Source organism: Lissotriton helveticus, chromosome 1_1 (assembly GCF_964261635.1).
Source record: "Lissotriton helveticus chromosome 1_1, aLisHel1.1, whole genome shotgun sequence".
Taxonomy (NCBI): Eukaryota; Metazoa; Chordata; class Amphibia; order Caudata; family Salamandridae; genus Lissotriton; species Lissotriton helveticus.
In genome coordinates this window covers 136,688,826-136,711,968 of record NC_136057.1, presented here as the reverse complement: position 1 = coordinate 136,711,968, position 23,143 = coordinate 136,688,826, and the positions used below count along the sequence as shown (strand labels likewise).

The window sequence follows — 23,143 nt, the reverse complement described above, 5'->3', positions numbered from 1 at the left end:
CAAACAAATCCTGGGAGTCAGACCCTGTCCCCATCCTTAAGGAACCCATGGCCACCACTACTGCCACCCCACCCATAGGGGCATGTTGCCTATCAATGATGCCACCCCACCCATAGGGGCATGTTGCCTATCACTGATGCCACCCCACCCATATGTGTCATGTTGCCATTCACTGATGCCACCCCACCCATAGGGGCATGGTACCCACCCCCAATGCCACCCCACCCATATTTGTCATGTTGCCTATCACTGATGCCACCCCTCCCATATGTGTCATGTTGCCTTTCACTGAAACCATCCCACCCATAGGGGCATGTTGCCTATCACTGATGCCACCCCACCCATATGTGTCATGTTGCCTATTACTGATGCCACCCCACCCGTATGTGACGGCTGTAATGCCAGAAACCGGTCTCCGGAAGCTTGTTTCCTTTCCAGTAAAGAATTGGCTTGGTAGTTTGGTCTGCCCTGTTCCCATGATGCACTGGGCCAGGGACAGACTAATTTGCATGTAGCCAGGTTCTGAACTGGGATGGTGCAGTGAGCTAAAAAACGGTGATGGATCAAGCCCTGATCTTTTGACTGGGTAGGAGTGTTCTGCTTAATTCAGATACTCTGTCCATCACCACCCCCCTTTTTGAATTGTTTTGGCCACCACAAGCGTGGAAGGGTATGCTCAGATGTGAGTCCCTTGCTCACTGCACCATCAGGATTCAAGCAAACCTGGGCCGAAGACGGCTGTAATGCCAGAAACCGGTCCCCGGAAGCTTGTTTCCTTTCCAGTAAAGAATTGGCTTGGTAGTTTGGTCTGCCCTGTTCCCATGATGCACTGGGCCAGGGACAGACTAATTTGCATGTAGCCAGGTTCTGAACTGGGATGGTGCAGTGAGCTAAAAAACGGTGATGGATCAAGCCCTGATCTTTTGACTGGGTAGGAGTGTTCTGCTTAATTCAGATACTCTGTCCATCACCACCCCCCCTTTTTGAATCCCACCCATAGGGGCATGTTACCCACCCCCACTGTCACCCCACCCATATGTATCATGTTGCCTATCACTGATGCCACCCCACCCATATGTGTCATGTTGCCTATCACTGATGCCACCCCACCCATATGTGTCATGTTGCCTATCACTGATGCCACCCCATCCATAGGGGCATGTTACCCACCCCCACTGCCACCCCACCCATATGTGTCATGTTGCCTATCATTGATGCCATCCCACCCATATGTGCCATGTTGCCTATCACTGATGTCACCCCACCCTTATGTGTCATGTTGCCTATCGCTGATGCCATCTCACCTATAGGGGCATGTTGCCTATCACTGATGCCACCGCACCCATATGTGTCATGTTGCCTATCACTGATGCCACCCCACCCATATGTGTCATGTTGCCTATCACTGATGCCACCTCACCCATAGGGGCATGTTACCCACCCCCAATGCCACCCCACCCATATGTGTCATGTTGCCTATCACTGATGCCACCCCACCCATATGTGTCATGTTGCCTATCACTGATGCCACCCCACCCATATGTGTCATGTTGCCTATCACTGATGCCACCCCACCTGTATGTGTCATGTTGCCTATCACTGATGCCACCCCACCCATAGGGGCATGTTACCCACCCCCACTGCCACTCCACCCAAATGTGTCATGTTGCCTATCACTGATGCCACCCCACCCATATGTGTCATGTTGCCTATCACTGATGCCACCTCACCCTCAGGGGCATGTTACCTATCAATACTGCCTCAGCGTGGCAGACAATATTGACACCCCCACCCATAGGGAGGATGATGCGACACACATTGTCAAACATCAACCACAGGCATGTCAGCCAAATACATTTCACAACAACATCATGCCAACAGTGTTTGGTGCCTAACAAATTCCCCCAACAGTGATTTTGATTCATGACACACAAAGTAACTACCATCACATGTGTGAACAACACCAGAGTGTGGGCTACACAAGTCAAGCTTTGAAATAACACTGGACCAGTGTGTGAAAAAACCCCATCAGTGTGTACATCCAATGTAAAATGTGTGGACACAAACTGCAACTAAAGTTGAGCATTGTGGCAAAGGGTGAAAATCACCCATCATCATAGTGAAAACAAGGTAGGTGTCATCATGGAAATAGCAGCACATGCCAAACAGTATGTATGATTCCTGGGCATGTCAGCACAAAACCTGTACAGTCAACCTTCATCTACCACCCAATGTAGGCACCGGTGACATATGCCTGGGTACGGTATTGCCCCTTAGGACACATGCACATAGACAATACATATGTGTACCAAGTTGCACAGGAGGTCACAGTTGACTTTACACCAATGATGCCCACACCTGCATGTACAGTGGAGATGGCACAACAGTCAGGGAAACTGTCAAATTGGACATTGTGAAGCACATCATATGTGCATGGGTGCAAGCCACAGATGTGGCCATGCCAATAAAATGTTACCATCCCTGTGCTAAATTAGTTAATCATGACACACCCACTCAGCTGCAAACGATGACATGGATACCAACCTGAACATGAAACACATCTCATGGGCCACATGTAGTACACCACATCAACACCTCAGTAACAGACATTTGTAAATCCTGCATCATCACACCAAGGTCAGGCTAAACAGCATCAACAAAATCTACAGCTCAAGCAAATGCACAAGGAGAACAAAAAATGCTTTAATCAGCAATCTGCCATCTGGAAGGGAAAATCAACAATGAAATGTAGTCCAATGTCCTTTTGAAAATCCAAAGTCCAATGATGGTGTGAGTGACACCTGTCACCCATTGCTTGCCTGCACTGATAAGGACTGGGGAAATCCACTCTGAGGGGCATACATGGGCCAGGCCAGGCACCGCAGGGACAGGATCAGGGCTCAGCAGAAGGAGGTTGTGAAGGGGTGCTGGGTGCAGGAGAGTCAGTGGCAGCTGCAGTGGAGGGGTCTCACATGGGTTGTGCCGTCACAACTGTGGGGCACAAATCTGATTGGGTGGATGCTGGAACCACTGCAGTGGGCAGGTCAGGTGTAGTGGACATGGTCCCCACTGCAGGGCCCATGTCAGACTGGGTGGGTGTGGACTCCACTGCAGTGCCTAACACCATGGGAGTGGAAAGGGGTACAGGTGAGGTTGGCAGGACAGCTGGGTGGGACACACTCCCCACAGTAGTTGCAGCAACAGACAGACTGGTGGTGGTGTCAGTGGAAGAGCAAGTGGGAGTTGGGGAGGGCCTGAGCATTTCGGGGATGATGTATCTGTGGGTGGGGGAACCTGGGACAGTGAGTGGCGGGGGAATCTGTGGTGTGCTGACCTGGGGGATGGAGGAAGGAGACTTTGCATTGGAGCTGGGGGGTGGGGGTGGGGGTGGGGTCTTGCTCTCCTGGGTATGGGGTGACTTGCGGTTGGGGGCCTCAGTCTGCATGCGCTTAGGGGAGGGTGTCCGGGTGTGAGGGGCACTCTTCTCTGTGTGTGTGGACTTCCCCTTCCCCCTGTAGTCAGGATCAGCTGGATCTGAGGGGAAGAGGCCTAGGTCACACAGGAAGAGCTTCTTAGGAGATGGGGTTGCAGGTGAGGCAAGGGAAGGGCTCTTGGAGGGAGAGGAATCTGAGGACTGCGGAGTGTTTGTGGATGCCTGTGTGTGTATGCGACCCATCCCCTGTGTGTGTGGTATCAGTCCCCTGACTTAGCTTGTGTGCACTTTTAGACTTATTTTTGGGTGATTGTGTGCTGTCTGTGTCTGTGTGTTTGTGTGACCAAGCAGGTGTGTGTGTGCTGGGGACAGGTAGGGTGCTAGTATTAGTTGTTTGGACTGAGGCTGAAGGGGTCAGGGACTGCTGTAGGAGGGATACTGCTGCCATCAGTGAGGAGGCCATGGACTGATTGGTCCTCTTTAGGGCAGACATGCCAGATGAGATGCCCTCCATGAACGATACCAGTTGTGTCAACAGATCGGTGTGTGCATGGAGGACACTCAGCATTAATGTCTGCCCTACATGGATCTGTTTAAGTAGGTCCTCAGACTCCACACTCAGGATTTCTGATAGATACATACATACAGAGGGGCATGGGTTGCGGTGCCTGGCAGGAAGTAGACATGCTCCCGAACATGGGAGCTGCCACGGACCTCTGGGATGGGAGCCGTAGGGAGGGTGGTGGTGGCGTTGGTGGGGAGAGCCTCACTATCCGTTGTTTCCTGGCTGCTGACACCTGCCCCACAAGGGAGTCATCCGCCGAGCTGCTGTGGCCTTCAGCTGAGGTGGATAGCACTGAGGAATCCTCGGTGTGGCTCCCCTCATCCTCCATTCCACTGGGTCCCTCAGACTCCTCAGTCGCTGGCCCAGGCTGGCTCTGCGGCTTCTCCTGTTCCGTGGCGCTGTCTCCTGTGCCCTTGGATGTATCTGCATATAAGTAGGAAAAGAACAACCACATTAGTTGCCTGCACTTACTGCACACAATACTGTAAATACACCACTTCACAGGCCATGCACTGGCATCCTTAGCTGATATGTGCTCAAAATGCACACATAGGTGTACATAGAGCAGTAGCCAGTCTGAACATCAACCATGGCACACAAATCCCTCCTGGACCTGTACCCATATGTCTGTTGCATGCTGGCTGATAATACCCGAAAGTGCACACATGCACCACATACACAGTTGTTGAGCATGTAGAAGTACAGTACTATTGACATACATCACATCGCATGCCAATCACTCAGTACAGGGGTCTGGATGAATATATGCCCAGACTCACATTTCACAATCTTGTGATGCCTAGCAGCACAACACACAATGATGTCCTTACGTCCTGAAAGTTAATGACACAATGGGGTGCATGGAGCACCTCTGACTCCAATGCAGGATCCCTCTTCTCAAGTCAATGCCCTGGCTCGGACATGCATGGTAAGTCAGTCTTCACTGTTACATGTCATGGGGCAATGCATACGGACAACTTCAGTCTGCACTGCGTCACATTCATAGGGCAGGCCCATACCAAACTCTGCAGCTGACAAGTGCACCACTCTGTCCCCTGCCACACACTGTTCTTGGACTATGATGAACCTACATCACTCAAATCTGACGTATGAGTGACTGCAAACACAACTACATATGAGCACCTCACAGTCTGCTGACAATGGCACACAGCTGCGTGAAAGTCACTCTTGAATACAGCATTGTGCACATTCAACTGACCACACCCCTATATGTTGCACAGGTATGATCACCATTGTCACAACTCAGATGTCCTGCTGACACTAAAATCCTCAACACACCAGTTGTCACAAAAAGGAAGCCACAACACAATGACATTGTGTCAGACACCTGATGGCACATTTCAGGAAGCACAATCAATTGGTCCATACACGTGAGTGTGAGTACGGACTCTCCCAATACTGTGGAGTGGGCATGACTGACCAGGTAAACCTAAAACAGTGTATTGGCCTGGACAGTAGGCTGGTGTCTGGGCAAGTGTGACATACTTCCTAAACATACTCCTGAGGACATTACATGGACTCACCTGATGCTTGTGCATGTTTTAAGAACCCCATCACACATGTTGTGACCCAGACCAGCAATTTGAACACCTATGAAAGGCACACACAGGACACATGTCGGAGACCAGGTATAGTGCAAAGAATAGACCCACCCACAATGCACACATCAGAGTCCCAGTAACATATGCTGTGCAGGACCCTCCGCATAGCTGAATGAAGGGACACAGTGCCCAAGTTAAAAAAAGTCACAGACTGTAGGGGCCACAAGTGTGGAACAGATGAGGAGTGTGACTGACACAATTGAGGGACATGAGTCCAAGACCAACGTAATGTGGGAGTATGACCAGGCCAAAAGACTGCAAATTGCACATCAGACATGTTCACAGATCAGGCATGGACTTACCCCCTCCTTGCTGCTGTCTGGCCTTCAGTTGCCCATCCATGTCCAGGAAGTCCACCGCCAGAATCCTGAGCCTGTGGGGGGTCAGGGTCAGGTGTCCGCCCCTACGGTGAGGAGGCGACAGCTTCAGCTGGACCCTCGCAATCCTCCGGGTCCAGCCACGTAGGTCCTGCCATCTCTTCTGGCAGTTGTGGATCCACACTTGTAGACCCCCACTGATCACACTGCCCGGGCGATGGTCAGCCAGATTTCTTGCTTCTGCTGGGCATCAACCTGTGAGGATGACAAAGTGAAGAGGACATTACCACACATTCCACATAATTGTGCTGCATACAGTTAAGAATACATGTAGTCATCACAAAGCTAAAAGAGGTACACAGGTAGTGGGCCCATATGAATGTGCATTTGTGCTGTAGGTCTGACATGGCAAAACTGGCTATAAATTTAAGGCTAGCACTCCTGCACCACTGCAGCAGGACACCTGTTCATCACATGCACCCACTTAAATAGGTAGCTGAAAGTACTCAGTGCATATGCCTCACACTGCTGTGCACACTTCTATTACTTTTAATCATACAACTTGCATAAAATGATAGGCAGTGGACTGCACAATCACCTGCTCCCCTGGTTTCCCACACAGCTTGCTGTATTCTAGGAGGACCCCATCCAGCAGGGCCTGGTTCTCCTCCTCAGTGAATGTTGGGGCCCTCTCCAAAATACGTGCCATTGCAGAACCCAGAGGAAGCACAGGCAGCAGCAGCAGTGGATTTGGGAAAGTGGTCGGTAGCATGTAGCATGTAGTGTTAGGCCCTAGGGGCAAAGCAAACCATATATTAAGAAAGTGGTATAAGTACCACGTCACGAGAAAAGGAAAGGCCTAGAGCCTAGGGAATCGCTGGGGCTACACTGTCTTAACAATAGTTTAGAAGTGGGAGGCCCACAGGCGGCGCGTGCAGTGTCTTTACACACACGCGGGATTCAATGCAAAGTCAATGGGAACTTAGAAGTTAGATTTAGAAGGATTTAGGACACTTCCGGTGTAGCTAGGAGGAACCAACTAGAGACTTAGACACTTGGATAGTCAATACTCTTGGGAGCACCGAAGTACTCGCGTTACCTCACCCGCAGACGGCGGGTGCATAGGTGTGAAGATGTGTCGGGTTTCGTCGTTGGATCCTATGGAGACCTAAAGAAAAGATGCTGCAGGCGACCAGGAGGAAGATGTCCGGGTGGATCGAGGATGAAGAAGACCTGAAAGCAGAGGGGACAGAGTCTGAGTCACTAGCCAGTGACCGAGTGGAACCAGACGATGTCGAGGAGCAATCAGGTGCTGTCTTGAAGCTTGTCTTTGCAGTCACGCGGACCAGGAGGCGTCGACGACGACCAGGTGCTGGAGAGGAGCTGTCCCTTGAAGGTTCTCGCAGATAGAGGGGTCAACTGCCGGATTGGAGTCAACAAGCATTGGCAAAGGCAACCCTTGCAGGATACAACAAAGGCTTCTGGTGCAGACCAGCAAGCTCTGAGGTGCTTCACCTTTGCAGGGAAGCAAGGGCCAGTCTGGAGCAACTAGACCAGCGAGGTGGATAAAAAGGATTGTCATCACAGAGGCTACTAGACAACGGGCCAGCAACCGGAACACGCATCGAGCAGAACACAAGCAGAAGGGCCCCACGCAGAACTCGTGGAGTGTGGAGGGCTGGTCTTCGGTGCAGGTGGAGCTCGGGTTCGGGGTTTCTCAATCCCGAGTGCACAGCTTTGAGGATGCCTCAGGAGCTGCACAGTTAGCAAGTTGCAGGCTTTCCTCAATGTCCGGTCCCACGTGTCTCGTCGCCTCCACGGATCTCAGCTATGCTGCAGTCGTGAAGAGAGGTCTCAGAGAGGTCTGGAAGTCTGGGTCTTGTCAGACTCTGTGCTCGGGTTCCGGTGGGAACGTCGACAAAGCAAGCCGTTGATTTGGTGGATGGTGCCTGGTTGCCCAGGGTGGTCACTCCTTGGCCACAAGGGAGATTGTTTAGTCTTCAGCTTCAGCTTCAGCAGAATGTTGAAGGTCCAGAGCTTCGTATCATGTTTTGATTCAGGATTAATCTAAAGTCTCAGGACTCAGCTCCTACCTTTATACAACTAAAAGGGGCTGGATTACTTTCTAGGTCCCTCGTGTGGGTGAGACCAGGAAGGGGGGTGGTTACACCCCCTTTCCTTTGTCCAGTTTCGCTACAGAGCTGGGCCTGGAGTGCCCCAGCAACCGGTTTGAACTGGGGTATGCAAGGAGCACCTAGTGTGCCCCAGGCATTGTCTCATCCTATTCAGCCCTCCCTGTCCCAATACACAAAGTCCTGTCAGGCAGGAAACCTATTGTCCAAACCTCCGTGACTGGAAGGACTCCCAGCAGCAGGAGGTCAGACTTGTGTCGGTGGCAGCAGCGTCCATTTTGTGACGCTGGGGCTCTGGTTAATTTTAACTGGGATAGTCAGCAACAACATGTCTTCTCCCTCTAGAAGGGTGGAATGCTACCCCCGTCACCAGAATTGGCGAGGGGGTACTATTCCAAAGCGTATGACACCTTACACGACATGTTTGGATAAAGCCAAACCAAAGTTAGCATTAACCGCAAGGATTATAATGCACTTAAGAGTATATGTTATGGCGATATCATAGAACAGCTATAAGGACATGGTTCCGAAAGCTGCAGACAGGCTCAGCTCATGCTAGAGCACCATCTCACACATAACCAAGCACTCTGACTCCAGGATTGTTAAGGCCTGCCATAGGAGTGACTTACAGGTTACTTTGTGTCTATATATAAGTAGGTATAGGAATACTATACCTAAGCAAGGGGTGATTACACGACCTTGCCCCAGCTGAGTGATCAGCCAGTTGTGTCTATTTGAGTGGCCAGCCAGGGGTGGCATAATACATGCTGCAGCCCCTGGTATGCCTTGGTTACACCTACGGCCTGAGTACCTAGGGTACACTTCTACAGGGGCTGACAAGGTGAACCAATTCCCAATTGTGGATGTACCTAGAGTACATGATGTACATTTAGAGAGAGTGCATGTGTGCTGTGGGTCTGATTAGCAGGCCCACAGCCATATCTAAGTCGAAAACTAGTAAAGCAAAGCAAAAAGTGGGGGTGACCATAGGAAGCAGACCCTACTCTTCTATACAACACCCCACCCCAAGTTAGGGAGATTAGACTAACCTTGACCAGTTGTGTCTTCATGTTCTCATTTTCAAATATATTTATTATTGCAAGAAGAGAAAAAAATAACACTTCAGTTCACATATCAATAGTATACCAGAATATAAAGTAAATCTTTAGCTATCAAAAGAGCAACAGAAAAAAGAGAAAACAAAACAAAAGGGGAAGCTATACTGTACATATTAAATAGTTGTATATTGTGCTAGACTTAACAGTAGATAGTCACAGTAGATAGTCACAGATAAGAAACATTTTAAGGTTCAAAAAAGTGTTTCCATATCTTTTCCTTTTTCTTAAAAGCTTTTGGGCCTCTATGTTTCGCTAATGTAAGTTCCATGATTCTTATTTCGCTGACCAGAGCGCACCATTCTGAAACATTAGGAGGATCCTTAGATATCCATGTTCTAGCTATAACTAATCTAGCACATGCAAAAAGTATAGTTAAAAGGTCCTTATTCAAACAGTTAGTTTCTTGGATATCTAAAAGGACAAAGTATGCAGAAAGCACCGGAGTTGTGATTTGTTTATGTTTTAAGACCTCCATTATCCCTTTCCAATATATAGATAATTTCGGGCAAGAAAACAGCATATGTTCTAATCCGGCTGCGTATAGATCGCATTTTGGACATTTATTTTTATCAGTTGCTGAATTCCCCTGAGTCCAAGTGGATATTCTTTGTGGTGTGTAGTATAATTGTGTGATTGTTCTATAGAGTTGTAGTCTAAGATTGGAAGAGTGTACTATAGTGTTTATGTGGGATAATGCCGCTGCAATCTGTGTAGGATTAATTTCCATATTAAGTCTACCAGACCATTTAGTTGCAATTTTGATTGTGTCGTCACACTTGCCGTTAGCTAGATGTTGATAGCCCAAGCTAATTAATGATTTGTTTTTTTCTGAATATAGACAGGCTAATACGTCCGACTGAGTTATTTCAGTTATTTTCATTTTACAAACGAAGAAGTCTCTTATTTGCATGTATTTAAAGTACATATCGTTTGTTAGACCATTTGTTAGTTTCAGTCTTTCAAAATCTAAAATTCCTTTAGAATCATAGAGATCTCCCAGTGTATTAATACCGTGTCTGATCCAGCGGTTTCCTGTCCTGTCTGAAAAAATACCAGGAAGACCTGGATTGTTCCAGAGTCTAAGTTCAGCATTAAAAATGGTGCTTTTATCAATAGACAAGATTTGATCCCAAATTTTTTTAATATGTTTAGCCGTCTTAAATTTAACGCGCTTGAAATAGTTCGGATCGTGCACGCGAAACAAGAATTGGTTACTATCTGGCCCCAACATGTATTGATGGAAAAATAGAGGACTTTCGTTTTTCATTAAGCTTCTTATTCGACGAAAGAAAGTTGCTAAAAAGTACAAATTAAAATCAGGAAAAGTGAGACCGCCTTTTGCTATTGGTAATTCCAGAAATTTTATAGCCCTACGAGCTTTCTTAAACCCCCATAAGAAACTGCTACATATGCCATCTAGTTTAAAAAAAAAAGTTTATTAGGTTGTAAAGGTATAGCCCTAAATAGATAGAGTATTTTAGGTAGTATCTTCATTTTTATCAAATTAAGTCGCCCTACTAAGCTGAGTGGAATCTTATGCCACTTTTTGAGAGTTAAAGCAATTTCTTTTAATGAAGATTCATAATTCATATTTAATATGCTCTCAACATTGGCAGCTAATTTAATTCCTAAATAAGTAGCATTTTGGCATATATCATATATAGGTTCTTCTGGAGGATAATTAGCAATAATTTGTGTTTTGCTCACATTCAATTTGTATCCTGATACATTGCCGAATTTTGTCGCTTCTTCAATTATTTCAGGTATTGCCTTATTTATGTCTGTTGTATATATCGCAATATCATCAGCAAAAGCTGTTAATTTGAGGATCTTTTCGCCGTGGTATACTGGAAGTGTCTTCATGTTCTAAGTGGAAATATCTGGAGAGTCCATCTGCGTTTGCATGGTCAGTCCCAGGTCTATGTTCCACTGTAAAGTCCATCCCCTGTAGGGAAATGGACCACCTAAGAAGTTTGGGGTTTTCACCCTTCATCGGATTTAGCCATAGGAGGGGCTTGTGGTCGGTCTGAATCTTGAAGTGAGTGCCAAACAAGTATGGCCTCAGCTTCTTCAGGGCCCAAACCACAGCAAAGGCCTCCCTCTCTATAGCTGACCAACGTTTCTCCCTAGGGGTCAGCCTTCTGCTTCTGAAGGCAACGGGCTGGTCTTGACCATCTATATTCAGTTGTGAAAGTACAGCTCTCACACCCAACTCAGAATCATCTGTTTGGACTATGAACTCTTTGGAGTAATCTGGACTTTTCAGAATAGGTGCAGTACACATGGCCTGCTTCAGGTCATCAAATGCCTTTTGACAGCTAACTGTCCACTGAACTTTCTTTGGCATCTTTTTAGAAGTTAAATCATTCAGTGGTGTCACAATGGACCCTTAGTTTTTAACAAACTTCCTGTAGTACCCAGACAGGCCCAAGAAAGCTCTGACCTGTGTCTGGGTGGTTGGAGGAGTCCAGTCTCTGATGGTCTGGATCTTGCTCTCCAGTGGCTGAACCTGACCCCCACCTACCAGGTGGCCCAGATACACAGCCTTGCTCTGCCCTATCTGGCACTTGGTAGCCTAGATAGTGAGGCCTGCCTTTTGCAGGGCCTCTAAAACATTCCTCAGGTGGACCAGGTGATCCTCCCAGGTGGAGCTAAAGACAGCAATACAATCTAGATAAGCTGCACAATAGTCTTCCAGTCCTGTGAGAACGTGATTAACCAGCCTTTGGAAAGTGGCAGGTGTATTCTTCAAACCAAATGGCATTACCACAAATTGATAATTTCCTCCTGGGGTCGAAAATGCTGTCTTGGCTTTTGCATCCTCAGCTAATCGGGTTGCCAGTAGCCTGCTGTCAGGTCAAATGTGCTCAAGAACTTGGCAGAAGCCAATCTATCAATGAGCTCATCTGCCCTGGGGATGGGGTGGACATCTGTCCTAGTGACAGCATTGAGACCTCTGTAGTCCACACAAAACCTCATCTGTCTCTTACCATCTTGGGTGTGAGGTTTTGGCACCAGGACTACTGGACTGGCCCAAGGGCTCTCTGAGGGCTCAATAACTCCCAGCTCCAACATCTTTTGGACCTCTGTCCTAATGCAGTCCCTATGAAATCGTGCTACCAATTGGAAATTAGAAGCATCCCCTGGCGCTCCACTCTCTGATAAATTCAAATAGATTCAAAGAAAAGTTCATACAATGTTTTGATTCAACTGAATCATATTTTATGCATAGATTCAAGTTGTCAAGTATTTCATTCAGATTGTAAAGTTCATTGGGTAATGTTCAAAATCACAAACAACACATTTTCACGTCCGATGCATTTCGGGCTACTTGCCCTTCATCCGGGACAACAGCTAGAAGCAAGACAAAAAATACTATTCAAATCGCTGTGAATATCATCTATACTGCAAAACATTTACATTTCATGTCGTGTGTATAACTAAAACTGCAAAAAGTGCCCGTGAACGTAGTGCTCTCCCCTGATGTGCGAGCATGCAAGACTTAAATGGAACCATCATAAACTCACATGTTGTTCACTACGATCTCACTCGAACTTTGCGAATGATGCTGGGGGTTAAGCAAGGATACAGATAAATATACAATTTGAGCTGAGAGGTTATTACAAAAGACTTGACTGCCCTGGTTTAGTTAACTTACTTTATGTACGCATAGCGTCTCCTGTGTGTGTCGAGCGAATTCTGGATCACGTCGGCACGAAGCAGTTAAAAAAATGGTAGCCATTCATGTCAAGTATAAGATACCTGTGAGTATGCTATTTCAAGTAAGACATAGCGTGATTGGGTGAAGTGCCGATCATGTGATCGGATGTCCACCAATCGGTGGTAAACATTGTGAAATATAAACAAAAAGACGTGTAGATCGATTGCAAAGGTAAATACACATTAAAGTAAACACATGATGATTAAAATGTACTTGGATGCACAGATCAGCCGCCAATAAATTCCAACAACGGAAAAAGGTCATAAAGAGTTATAGTCATTATTATAGATAACATGCAAATTCGATGCGGTCATTGAGACCGTTCGGTTTACTGGAGTTCAGTAAATAAATCCAATGATTCTCTCTTTGAAGGAGAAAGCGGTTATTGTCTCTGCCTTGTAACTTTTCAACAATTTCAAGAACCACGTACTGAAGTTGAGAGATGTTGTGGTTCGCTTCAGAAAAATGAGTCGCTACTGTAGATTTCAAGTTTTTAGTTCTTATGTTCGACTTGTGCTCGTTGAGTCTGATTTTTATTTTGCGTTCGGTCTTGCCGACATATACTTTGCCGCACGGGCATTTCAACATGTATATCAAATTGGATGTATCGCAGGTCGCATTCACTTTCAATTTAATTTTGTAACCCTTCATTGGATGAACTATTTGGTTTCCTCTCATTATGTTGTTGCAGTTGCCACATTGCAAACAAGGGCGGGTTCCACGATATTGTTTGGAATCAACTGTAGTAGATTTCAGCATTTCCCCAAAATTTCTATTTCTGGTGAAAGCAAAAATAGGAGGATTATCAAAGGCCTGTTTGAAGTCAGGTTCTGCTTTGAGGATATTCCAGTGATTCTTAATGATTTTTTTGAAGTTGAAACTCGCAGTGGAGTATTTAGACACTACTGTCATTCTATCTAACTGAGGTTTATGTTTGATAGTCAGTAGATCACTTCTTCGTAGAACTTCTACTTTCTGTTCGGCTTCATTAATTAAGGTCTCTGGATACCCTCTTGTACAAAATCTTTCGCCCATCTCTCTGATGGTGATTTTTGCTTTTTCTGAGTTTGATGTAATGCGTTTTACCCGCATCATTTGAGATAGCGGTAGGTGTCTTTTTAAAGATTCTTGATGGAAACTATAGTAATGAAGGGTATTGTTCCTGTCAGTGTCTTTCCGGAACATTTCAGTTTCGATTTTATTTTCAAGTAGATTCACTCGTACGTCTAAGAAAGTAATAGACTCTGTAGAGATCTCCCAAGTGAATTGTATCCTTTCCTCTTTCCTGTTTAGTTCCATTAATGCCTGTTCTAATGAGTCCGTCGAGTTTTCCATAAGATAAAAACCTCGTCGATGTAACGTACGAACATTTTGAGATTCTCTGTCCAACGTGGATCCTTTAAAATGTGTTGTGTTTCATATGATTTCATGAACAGGTTCGCATATACCGGTGCTGCGCTATTGCCCATGCTTGTTCCAATCAGTTGTTGATACCAGGTGTTGTCGTACTTGAAGTAACTGTGGTACAGCGTGAAAATGGTCAATCCATAAGGAAAGCTTGTAGTTTTGGATCATAGTCAGTGGTAAGTATAGCCTCTTCCATAGCTTCAATGCCCAATCCGTGAGGGATCGACGTGTATAGTGACTTAACGTCTGCGGTGCAGAGTACCAATTGTTCTTGATCGTTCAATTCCAGAGCGTTTAGCTTTGATAAGAAATCCGTGGTATCTCGGATATATGTCACCATGTTTTGTGCCGTTGGTTGCATTAACCGATCAATGAACTGGCCGATCGGTTCGTGTAAACTGTTTCTTGTTGATACAATTGGACGGAGTGGAGGGTCAAATAAGTTCTTGTGGACTTTTGGCATCATGTAAAATGAAGGACTCTTTGGGTGTGTAGTCTTTAGAAATTTGCTTGTTCTTTCATTGATGGTACCCTCATTTGTTGCTTTGTTGACAAGATCTGTGAGTATCGACAAATATTCATTGGTGGGATTGCACTCGAGAAGTGCATAAGTATTCTTGTCACTGATGTGTTCTTGTATTTTCTGTTTGTACATGGTGGTGTTCATGATGACTAATCCGCCCCCCTTGTCGGCTTTGGTGCAAACAATGTCTTTGTTAGTTGATAGTCTTTTCAGGATACCAAGATCTTTGTTGGTAACGTTGTTTTGACGTTTCTTTTGGCAGTTGATTTTCAAAAGATCCTGTCTGACCAATCTTTTAAAAAGATCGAGCGTCTTATGGCTCATGGGCGCCATGAAGGTACTTTTGGGTCTTAAACCTCTGAGTTGATCTGGTTCTGTATCATCGGTTTTGTGGACATGTTGTTGAAGAAATGTCGCAATCTTAATTTGCGCATTAGTTTAAAGAAACTAATTTCCAATTCTAAAGCGTTGGTCCTGGTCGTAGGGACAAAAGATGTTCCTTTTTGAAGTAATCTTAGTTCCTCCTCTTTTAGCCTGTAATTTGAGATGTTAATGACTAGTTGTTTCTGTTCGTCTGTTTTTTCTTCTCCTTCTCCTTGGTAGTTACTTTCTCCTTTTCTTTGGAGGTCACACTTCTTGTGTGAGGCCCTTCTTTTTCCCCTCTTGAGTCTTCGGTTTCTTGTAAACCGCATTCTAAAAAAGGCACTTCCGAAACATTAGAAGTGTTGGATGTTGATGGCATACCCTCTCTCTGTGATTCACCTTGAAGGTTAATGGGACCCTTTTTGGGTGGTTGCATTCTGGTAGAAGATGGTTTATTCGACATATCACTTCCTGAGGAGGAAGTGTCCGTGTAGGGAGTGTAGGGGCGATTTCTGCATCTTTGGGCGTAAACATCCGCCCATGTGTACACCTCGCCTAACTTGTAGTCGAGTGTGTCACGCCTAAACTTACGGATTTTTCTTTCGTTTATGTCTTGCGTGTGTTCGTCAATCTGTTCTTTGACATCCTTCAAAAGAGTATCAAGTTCCTCCCTTGTTAGCATAGATGAAAGTTCTTCTGTGGTTTCTTCTATCTCCTTTTTTAGTTCGTTTAAGATACCAGAAAGTTCTTCTATAATTAGTAATATAAGATCAAGAGAGCACTTGTTCAACACGGCATACCATTTGTCTCGAAACTTTTGTGAATTCTTACAAAAAGAAGGTTTTAAGGCAATGCGCAGTCCCCTCGGTATGCGTTGAAGTTTATGATATTTGATCAATGTATTGGCATGCAGTTTCTGATTAACGTGTCTTTTAGATAAATATAATAACTGTTTGAGGTTTTGTTCCTTAGTTTTATTGGAAGAAGTGGGGTTGATCTGTTCTCCAATGAGTGAATAGATTCTGGAAGCTTCCTCTTCATCAAAAGCGAATATTTCAGCTCTTGCTTCCGTGCTTTTTGCGATTTCATCATACTGCATTCTGGAAGTTTTAATGCACCAAAAGACACCTACCGCTATCCCAAATGATAGCGGGTAAAACGCATTACATCAAACTCAGAAAAAGCAAAAATCACCATCAGAGAGATGGGCGAAAGATTTCGTACAAGAGGGTATCCAGAGACCTTAATTAATGAAGCCGAACAGAAAGTAGAAGTTCTACGAAGAAGTGATCTACTGACTATCAAACATAAACCTCAGTTAGCTAGAATGACAGTAGTGTCTAAATACTCCACTGCGAGTTTCAACTTCAAAAAAATCATTAAGAATCACTGGAATATCCTCAAAGCAGAACCTGACTTCAAACAGGCCTTTGATAATCCTCCTATTTTTGCTTTCACCAGAAATAGAAATTTTGGGGAAATGCTGAAATCTACTACAGTTGATTCCAAACAATATCGTGGAACCCTCCCTTGTTTGCAATGTGGCAACTGCAACAACATAATGAGAGGAAACCAAATAGTTCATCCAATGAAGGGTTACAAAATTAAATTGAAAGTGAATGCGACCTGCGATACATCCAATTTGATATACATGTTGAAATGCCCGTGCGGCAAAGTATATGTCGGCAAGACCGAACGCAAAATAAAAATCAGACTCAACGAGCACAAGTCGAACATAAGAACCAAAAACTTGAAATCTACAGTAGCGACTAATTTTTCTGAAGCGAACCACAACATCTCTCAACTTCAGTACGTGGTTCTTGAAATTGTTGAAAAGTTTGAAGGCAGAGACAATAACCGCTTTCTCCTTCAAAGAGAGAATCATTGGATTTATTTACTGAACTCCAGTAAACCGAACGGTCTCAATGACCGCATCGAATTTGCATGTTATCTATAATAATGACTATAACTCTTTATGACCTTTTTCCGTTGTTGGAATTTATTGGCGGCTGATCTGTGCATCCAAGTACATTTTAATCATCATGTGTTTACTTTAATGTGTATTTACCTTTGCAATCGATCTACACGTCTTTTTGTTTATATTTCACAATGTTTACCACCGATTGGTGGACTTCCGATCACATGATCGGCACTTCACCCAATCACGCTATGTCTTACTTGAAATTGCATACACACAGGTATCTTATACTTGACATGAATGGCTACCATTTTTTGAACTGCTTCGCGCCAGACGTGATCCAGAATTCGCTCGACACACACAGGAGACGCTATGCGTACATAAAGTAAGTTAACTAAACCAGGGCAGTCAAGTCTTTTGTTATAACCTCTCAGCTCAAATTGTATATTTATCTGTATCCTTGCTTAACCCCCAGCATCATTCGCAAAGTTCGAGTGAGATCGTAGTGAACAACACGTGAGTTTATGATGGTTCCGTTTAAGTCTTGCATGCTCGCACATCAGGGGAGAGCACTACGTTCACGGGCACTTTTTGCAGTTTTAGTTATACACACGACATGAAATGTAAATGTTTTGCAGTATAGATGATATTCACAGCGATTTGAATAGTATTTTTTGTCTTGCTTCTAGCTGTTGTCCCGGATGAAGGGCAAGTAGCCCGAAATGCATCGGACGTGAAAATGTGTTGTTTGTGATTTTGAACATTACCCAATGAACTTTACAATCTGAATGAAATACTTGACAACTTGAATCTATGCATAAAATATGATTCCGTTGAATCAAAACATTGTATGAACTTTTCTTTGAATCTATTTGAATTTATCAGAGAGTGGAGCGCCAGGGGATGCTTCTAATTTCCAATTGGTAGCACGATTTCATAGTTTACTGGACGTCCCAGACAAGAGACTCCTCCTGGGCAGCATACCTCACGAACTATAAAACAGTGAATCCACATATGTTAATCTTTACATTGAACTTAGCTGTGCGACTTTCCATTTTCTCATTGTCTAATGCAGTCCATGACATGGTCAGGTTACCTGTAGATTTTACTCTTGACAGGCAGACTGTCACCAGTGTCCACCTCCTGGGTGCACCAGCTTGTCTGACTTGGGGTCAGGGAAAACAGATGTCTGAAGGACTGAAGAACTTGTCTGCAGTCCTGTTGCTGATGTTCAGAGAGGCTGTCAGCAAAGACCACACCATCTACTGAACCATCATTAGGGTTCTGAGTAAGCAGGTCTGGGAGAGGGTCACTCTCTTCCTCCTGCCCCTCATCTGTAGCCATGAGCAAGCCCATGTCTGCCCTGTTGACAAATGCTTTGAGTCTGTTGACATGAAGCACCCTGCGGGGGCTTCTGGGAATCCCAAGGTCCACCAAGTAGGTGACTTCTGTTCAACTATTGTATGGGGCCCAGACCATTTGTCCTCGAGTGCTGCTGGGGCCACTGGCTCCAACACCCACACTTTCTGTCCTGGCTGGTACACAGTCAGCACAGCCTTTTGGTCATGCCAAGCTTTCTGAAGTTCTTGGCTAGCCTCACGGTTTTTAGAAGCCTTCTCCATATACTCAGCCATCCTGGAGCGGAGACCAAGTACATAGTCCACTATGTCGTGCTTAGGCTTAGGTAACTCCCATCCTTACTTCACAAGACATAGGGGCCTCCTTACAGGATGCCCAAACAAAAGCTCAAAAGGGCTGTAGCCAACCCCCTTTTGTGGGACCTCTCTGTAAGCAAACAGAAGGCAGGGTAAAAGGATGTCCCATCTTCGCCTCAGCTTTTCTGGTAACCCTTTTATCATCCTTTTGAGGATCTTGTTGAATCTCTTCACAAGCCCATTACACTGTGGGTGATAGGGGGTGGTAAACTTATAGTTGACACCACACTCCTTCGACATTGCAGTCAAATATCCTGACATGAAATTGGCACCTCTGTCAGAGGCAACCTCCTTTGGAAACCCCACTCTGGAGAAAACTCCAAGTAGGGCCCTAGCCACAACAGGAGCTGTTGTGGTCCTCAGGGGAATAGCTTCTGGATACCTGGTGGCATGATCCACTACCACCAGTATAAATCTGTGCCCAGAAGCTGTTTGGGGGTCCATTGGTCCTACAATGTCTATCCCCACTCTTCCAAAGGGTACCCCCACCACAGGTAGTGGTATGAGGGGGGCCTTTGTTGTGCCACCTGATTTGCCACTGGCTTGGCAGGCAACACAGGAGCGACAAAACTCCTTGGTATCTTCTGACATGTGGGGCCAGTGAAAGTGAGGGACAAGTCTGTCCCAAGTCTTGTTCTGGCCCAGGTGTCCTGCTAAGGGAATATCATGGGCCAAGGTAAGAAGGAAGCCCCTAAATTGCAGAGGTATAACCAACCTCCTGGAAGCTCCAGGCTTGGAGGTATCTAGCCTCTGAATAAAGGAGCCCATCATCCCAATACACTTTATGGGTACCTTGTGCATTCCCAGTAGCCTCAGCAGCAGGTTGCTGTCTGAGGGGTTCAAGAGAGGAACTGTCTAATTGTGCCTGCCTCAGATCTGCCCTTGAAGCTCCCCCTGTCCCAAGAAACTCAACCTGATCAGGCTCAAGCTCTTCTACGACAGTTCCCTCTTGGTTCTCAGAATCATCCTCCTGGGAGGGCTAATCCTCAACCTGAGGCAAGGGGGAAGGCACTGCCTTAACCCTCTTGCTCTTTCTCTTGGGTGGTGTCTGGTATATTGTTCCAAGATCCAGCACCTGTTCAGGTAAGCACTTTTTGGCCTGTGACCTGGTCACAGCAAGGACATGCACTGATATTCCCAGCATTTCTGCATGGGTCCTATACTCCACCTCAGACCAGACTGAGGTTTCAAGATCATTTCCTAACAGACACTCTACTGGAAGGTCTGAACTCACCATAACTCTTTTGAGGCCAGTTACCCCTCCCCAGGAGAAGTTAACAACTGCCATACTATGGGAGGTAGTGGCATTGCTAGCGTTGGTCACTAGGTAGGTCTCACCTAGTATGATCTGGTCAGAGTCCACAAAGTTAGGTGTCACCATGGTGACACTGGCACATGTGTCCCTGTAGGCCTGAGCCATCTTGTCATTAATAAAATGTGTCTGCCTGTACTTGCTCAGATTACTGGGACTTACAGTAGAGGACATTGCTATGTCCCCATCACAGACAAGAACAGCCTGAGTTGGTACTCTGACTAGGCCAGAGTCCACCTCAGTTCCCAGGGTCAACCCTACTACACCCTTTTGCTGGGAACCACCACTAACAGCTGGACTAGGGAGAACAGTTGCCTTAGGGGCAATGGTGGTTGGTGCTGTGCCCTTCTTGGTGCACTCACTAAACGAGTGAGAGACTGATTTACAGTATCCACACCAAGGCTTCTTTGGGCCTTCTTGTTTCTGTTTGTTCGTTTTGGAGCCACCCTCCCCCTGTGCCTTTTGGGGGCCTGGTGAAGACTTCTTGACCGTTGGTTTCTGCTCATTACCCTTCTGGTCTGCCTTTTTCGGATCACTTCCCTGGTTCTGGTTTTTCTGCTTAATCCTGGTTGACCCATTTGTCTGCCTTCTTTCCCAATTCTTGGGGAGAGGCCAGATCAGAGTCAACCAGGTGTTGATGCAGTAACTGGTTTTGACAATTATTAAGTATTTGCTCTTTAGTGGCACAATCAACAAAATAAGTCCAGTCCTGAGTCTGTGTCTTCTGGGTATCCCTGAACAACAACCTATATTGTTCAGTGTTTAGGCCAAACCCATCAATCAGAGCACTCTTCAGGACAGAGTAGTTGTTAGCATCCCCATCACTAACTGTGAGGAGCTTGTCTCTACCTTTTTCTGAAAAGGAGAGCCATAAGATTGCTGCCCACTGACTTTGGGGTACCTGCTGCACTTTGCAGGCCCTCTCCAAAGCAGTTATCCATTTGTGGATGTCATCCCCTTCTTTGTAGGGGGCACAATCTTGCTTAGGTTTCTATTCTCATAGGACCTATCTTTATCCTTAGTGATATTGCTGCCACCAGTGGGTTCTAACCCACTCTCTCTGTGCTCTCTAGCACGAGCAAGCTTCTCTTTGGCCAAGGCAACTTCAAATTCTTGCCTCTCAATCCTCAGAGCAGCCTCTCTCATTCTGGCTTCATGTTCTCTTCTCTGAGGAGAGGTCATCTCTCTCTGAGCAGGGCCATGAGAGCCATTTGAAGCTTGAGATTGGAGAGATTCCCTTGAGTGGGATCTTCCTCTCCTCTGCCTCTGGTTAAGCCCACTTGGGGGTCTGTATGGAGGTGGCCCATACTGACTCCCATGTATGCTTAGGTTAGCCTGGCTAAGGCTTCTGACTGGGACCTGGCTGTTTACCTCAGAATCTTCCTCCACTACCTCCTCTTCTTCCTCTGGTTCAATAGTATCATCTGTGGAGGGAAGAACTTCATCTCCACTACCTGAAGCACCTGAGTTAGGTATTTGTTGAGCATCATACTCTTCTAAGAGCTCAACCAGGAATCTGAGGGTAGGGTTTGAACCCTGTTTTAGCCTTCTAGAAGTACATAGTTGTCTCAATTCTTGGAAAGCTAAGGCTTCATATTTCGAAGCAGTCCTCAAGGGATCTGCCACTGGGGTTCACTGTCTGAGACATGGTTTCTAGTGAGGTGTGGTGTTGCACCTACCTACAATATTTGTTTTCCTACAGAACCTTTCTAGGAGTTGTAGTCAGGGTGTGCTAGGCCCTTTGCTCTACAACAGCTAAGTTCAGTAGAACGTATGTATACTAAGACTTGTTTTTATATGTACCTATAGGTACCTATGTGATCTTTCAAATGATATCTCAAGATTACAAGTGGTAAAACAACAGCAAGCTCTAATCTCAACCGCTGCACACCAATGTGAGAAGTCGGCCTGGTATATGATGCTCACTATTCTAGTGATCACCTTGCACCAGTCCAAACAACCCTTATGGTGATGGTTGTAAGTCAGTGGATTAGCGCAAAAACTACGTTAATGCGTCCCTGTTGAATAAGCACTCTGTAGTGGTTCGTCTACAACAGACTGACTCCAAATATAATTAAGTAAAGTTCAAATGTTCAGTTCTTAGCGTGCTCTTTATTGTTGAAAATAAATTCAATTGATCAATATTAACTCATTTTTTCTCAAACATGATTCTTCTGTGAAAATACAACTGCTCCAATGCATTTCGGGCGTAGCCCTTTTTCCAGGAGCTCTGTTGGTGAAAGTAACACACTTAAAAAAACGCTAATAAACATAATGAATCAACAAGTCATAGTCATTACGTTTTTACGAGAATAACATGCTCAGCAGAAAAGCTAATGGGATCCTAATGATGTGTGAATAACAATTATAAAAAAACTTGAAAGAAAAACATACCGGGTATTTCTCTGCAGGATAGGACAGGTAGACTATCATAACTTACTTCATGACGAAAAAACGTGTCGTCTAAATGGATTCGTGTGCCCGGAGGAACGAAATTCAGGGGCTTCTCCTGCGGTGGAGAACGCTAACGCAGGGTTGATATTTGAACTTGATAGAAACCCGGAAGTGGTGTGCATCCCGGGGCGTCGATACAAAAAACGGACTAAACGTCTAAGGGAAACTGGTGGCCATGTTGGAAAGAACGGAGGTGAAATAAAATAAACAAAAAAGGTGTGAAATACCTAAGGAGTGTTAATCTGGCTGACAAATGGCTTGCTGTGCATAACTTAAAACAAAACAATTTCAATGCATAAAATGATGCCGCTAGACCAGCTTTCCTAGTGGTAGCGTGGACAGAACAGTCTTAGGCTAAAAGACTCTAGAGGGCGTGTAAAGCCAGGTGTTTTACCATATGTAACCCCTTGAATATCTAATTAAAGGACACCACATAGGATATATATAAAATATATATGTATTTATTTCTCACACACTCCTCTGAACTCTTTATGAGGTCAGAGGCCAAAGCACATAACAAGACACTTAGTTATTATATGTTAA

The 23,143-nt window shown here is 45.4% G+C and overlaps 1 long non-coding RNA gene across 1 annotated transcript; it reads right to left on the bottom strand.

Annotated features, from left to right (window-relative positions):
• Window positions 1–3,393: 3,393 nt before the first annotated feature.
• On the bottom strand, window positions 3,394–22,697 carry LOC144768304 (uncharacterized). Its single transcript, XR_013598526.1, has 3 exons — window positions 22,587–22,697; window positions 5,923–6,192; window positions 3,394–4,421 (listed from the first exon to the last, which is right to left on the bottom strand). It is a non-coding gene; the product is annotated as an uncharacterized LOC144768304 (long non-coding RNA).
• Window positions 22,698–23,143: the final 446 nt, after the last annotated feature.